This window comes from Magnolia sinica, chromosome 11, assembly GCF_029962835.1.
Source record: "Magnolia sinica isolate HGM2019 chromosome 11, MsV1, whole genome shotgun sequence".
In the NCBI taxonomy this organism is placed as follows: domain Eukaryota; kingdom Viridiplantae; phylum Streptophyta; class Magnoliopsida; order Magnoliales; family Magnoliaceae; genus Magnolia; species Magnolia sinica.
Genome location: NC_080583.1, coordinates 78,965,628 through 78,969,798, shown reverse-complemented (window position 1 = coordinate 78,969,798; position 4,171 = coordinate 78,965,628). Strand labels below are relative to the sequence as shown.

The 4,171-nt window shown below is 40.2% G+C and overlaps 1 pseudogene; it reads left to right on the top strand.

The window, feature by feature from the left end:
* The first annotated feature begins 1,267 nt into the window (after positions 1-1,267).
* Positions 1,268-1,924, top strand: LOC131218194 (E3 ubiquitin ligase BIG BROTHER-related-like; annotated as a pseudogene).
* The last annotated feature ends 2,247 nt before the right edge of the window (positions 1,925-4,171 follow it).

The window sequence follows — 4,171 nt, the reverse complement described above, 5'->3', positions numbered from 1 at the left end:
GCAGTTGAAAATTGGTTTGACCCCTCATCCAAGTGGGACACACGTAATGAGTGGGTTGGATATGTGAATCACATTTAGGCAAACCCAATATATGATTATGAATATTCTAAGGAAACCTCTTCATTATATTATGTGGTGTGACCCACATTTAGGCTGATGTTTGTGTTTTCCCTTCATTCATATTTTTTTGATATTATGAACATGTTGGATGATGCTCTGTGGGCCCCATGGCTGGTGGTCGATGTATGTGTTTCATCCTATCCGTTCATCCATTAATTTTTACTGATCATTTCATGGCTTATCCCAAAAAGAGGAGTTACCCTCCATTAAAATATTCATAATCATTTGTTAGGCCCACCGAGATGTGGTTCACAAATATAGCCCATCCATTATGTGTGTCCCACTTGGATGAGGAGTCAAACCAAGTTTCAAATGCATAAAAATTTCAGATGGGCCCCACCAAGTGCTTTTATATGTTTTAGGCATTTCTTCACATGATTTTAAATGGTATGGCTCACCTAAGTTCCATATACGGCTGATTTTTGGGATATCCCATAATTTAAAGGGGGTCCATCAAATGCACAGTGTTGATGTTTGACACATGTTATGGTGGGGCCCACACAGCTTGACCTTTGTGTTTAATCCAAGCCGTCCCTATGAGGTCAACCTGTGTGGGCCCCACCATGACATGTGTCAAACATCAACACCGTGCATTTGATGGGTCCCTTTTAAATTATAGGATGTCCCAAAAATCAGTCGTATATGGAACTCCGGTGGGCCATACCATCTAAAATCATGTGAAGACATGCCTAAAACATATAAAAGCACTTGGTAGGCCCCACCTGAAATTTGGATGCATTTGAAACTTGATATGACCCCTCATCCAAGTGGCACACACATAATGGATGGGCTGGATTTGTGAATCACATCTCAGTGGGCCCAAAAAATAGTTATGAATGTTTTAATGGAGGGTAACCCCTCTCAACTTTTGTATGTGGTGTGGCTCACACAAGTAATAGATTGATTTGATTTTTAATCCCTGGGCCCACCATGGGATGTGCATCTGACTGATAGGGTAGATGTTTGACACGCATCACGGTAGGGCCCACAGAGCTCGTACTGATCACGGCCTAAATTTGGGCGCGCACTCAAAAACAGAGCCGCGCCCAAAAAAACCCCCAAATCCCAATCTCTCCCTCCCTCTCTCTCGCTCTTGCTCTCGCTCTCTCTCCCCGTTCCCTAACTCACATCTCCTTTAATCTCTTTCTCTGATCCAAGCTTTAGGGTTCTCTTCTCTCTTTTCTTATCTACATGGAGAACGCCAAAGAATCTAACCATGGCAACAAACCCAACGAAGAAAACCCTAACTCCGAGTCCGAACTGGAACCCGAATCCATCCCCTCATCTCGACAGCCTTCCCGCGCGCCCTTCACCAGCCTCAGCCAAGTTGATGCCGATCTGGCCCTCGCCCGTACACTTCAAGAACAGGTTCGCCGTTATTCTGTTTAGGGTTTGGGTTTTCTTGAATCAGCTCCTTCTTTCATTCTGTCTTTTTTGTTGATTGGGTTTTGTTGCTTATGGGCCAGGAAAGGGCTTATATGATGCTTAGAATGAATGGCGGTGATGGAAGCGGTTATGGAAGTTCTGATAGTGGTGGTTATGTTTATGAAGATGAAGCTGGTGATGATCCGAATGATGATGGGAATGATGCTGGGAGCATTGATGATGGTGAAGACGCATTCGATGTGCATGGACGGGCCCCGAGTGAGGATGAATTAGGTGTGGAGATTGACCCGTCAGCGTTTGATAGTGATGAGCATATGCGAGGGCCCTTCAGGATGCAGAGGAGCGAGAAGTTGTTTTTTGCTTGATGGCCCTTGCCGGCATCAATGATTGTGAGTTCACTCGAACTATGGTATTTTAAATTAGACAAAATCTGGTTGGATTGCATGGCATGAATTTCCATGACTGCTGCACTGCACTTGCATTGGACACCATTAGCACCTGACCGTTTGTGGGATAGGTTCTACTGTGGTCGGGCCTCTGTAGATGATATCACCAATTGGGTTGTCTTATCTATCCTATCTGATGACTTCTAAATGGATTCATGGGAAAAGCTCGCCAATTGGATCTGTAGGTTAATCCAATCTGTGCAATTTGTGGAGACTAGCCTATTTATTTGGGCCCACTCAATTCAAAGTATCATCATTGTTATATTTGGGCCTCTTTCAACTTCCAATTGTTATGTTCAATTGCAGTTCAAAATATGGGTCTCAATTTTTTTAATCAAAATGATGAATGAATAACAATGGAATGGAGCATGTAATTTTATCTAAACAGCGATTTTAAAAAACTAAAATTTATTGACAGCATGAGATTGAAGGAATTTACTAGCTGCTATGGTCTTAAGATAAGCTTTTGATTGTGTGGGTGATTTGAAGTTATCGACCATGATAAATTTATCATGCTAAAATTTGCATATTCAATGTGTTCAACATGCAGCTATTTCTGATATGCTTCTCATATTTGCTAACCTTTCATTTGCAACTAGTCCATGATCAATGTTGGTGCATGCATATTAATTAACTGAGTATATTCTTATATGGGAGATTGGTATATGAGAGGTAGATGATGCATGGGAACCGGATTCTTTATGAAAACTTTAAGTTTCCTTTAGATCCTACTCCATCTATCATCTATCACTTCTGGCAGCCTTTTTCAAAGTCTTCACATCTTATGACTGCAAATTCCATCAGACAACATAGCCCACTGGATTATTCAAAGCACCCTTTGGTGATATTCCTTCTAAAGCATCCGGCCTCTATCATTATAGAAGCCAATTTTGAATAACAGCTATGGTTTTTGGCTAGGACAAGCTGATGCAAAAGAGTTTTAGGGTCCTCCAAATTGCAAAATCAAATGAGTAGAAAAGGAGTTGGTTCAATGACCTCCACTCTTAAACACTTGATTCACATGTTCATCATTATTTTTCATTAATTTTCTTTTTCTTTTTAATTTTTTGATGAGTTGGGTATGCTGGAGTTTTCTTCCATTATAGTATGTTGATCGAATGGCTTTTCATTGACATATTCTTTTTGGAATCCGTAGTGTATGCTGCTGTATTTTATTTTACAATGCACCCTTCTTGATGAACGGCTTGGATCTTTGACAAGTATTGTTCACCTAGATCTATTTTCCTTTCAGATCTCATTGTTTGGAGTTTTGATTTTATTTATTTATTTTCTTTCTTTTTCATTTCAACCATCTCCACTGTATTAAAAGGCAAAGGAAAGGCCCTATTGAGGCACTCTGGCTTGATAAAAGTAGTTGAAAACATCTTTTTCTTAATGTCTTTAATCTTTTTCATGGCTCTTTGAATCCTTTGATTAGAAATAATATTAGTTGACAGTTGTTGGTATGGGTAGCTAACATTAGCTGGTACTTATACCAGCAGCAAAAGGGTACAAAAACCAAGAAGAAGGTCATTACAAGGATGGTTTTATATAGCACACTTTACCTAGCCAAGGGTTTGTGACAACAAGCAACTCTAATAAGATTTTTGTAGATATTGCTACATAAGGAATATGATATTCATTCATTAAGCATGAGCTACCATCTTTGAAACTGAATCTGTCATTAGTTTCTTCAAAGAAGGGCGGTTGCCTGTGCTAGAGTGGTTCTTCAATCTTTTTTTTTTTTTTTTTTTTTTTAAATTCAACATGAATATTCCATTTCAAATGTGTGTTGAGGTACCCACCCACCATTTAAGGATGGTAGGAGATGCGAGCAAACCAATTCTCAGTGAACACTTGGTGCACACAACCTTTTCACTTTAAGCTTTGCATGTTCACATGTAGAGATTTGTGTGTGTGTGCATGTGCGCTTGTCAGTGTCTGCATGCATGTGTGGTTATGTGTGTGTGTGTGCATGCATGCCTATGTGTGATCCTTTATTGGTGTGTTATTATCACCTCTGTTCCATGACTAAAAGCGTGATCTTGGAACTTTAATGGGAGATCAATTATGAAATTGGATTTCAGAAGGGGGCTGAAGCCCACCTCCCAATCCTTACTTCGAGGGAAGGGATCTTGATGAGTATGGATGACATGGACACTTCGCAAGTGTGGAGCTTCAAGTACAGGTTTGAGTTCATTGCCTCCTATTTGTTTTGT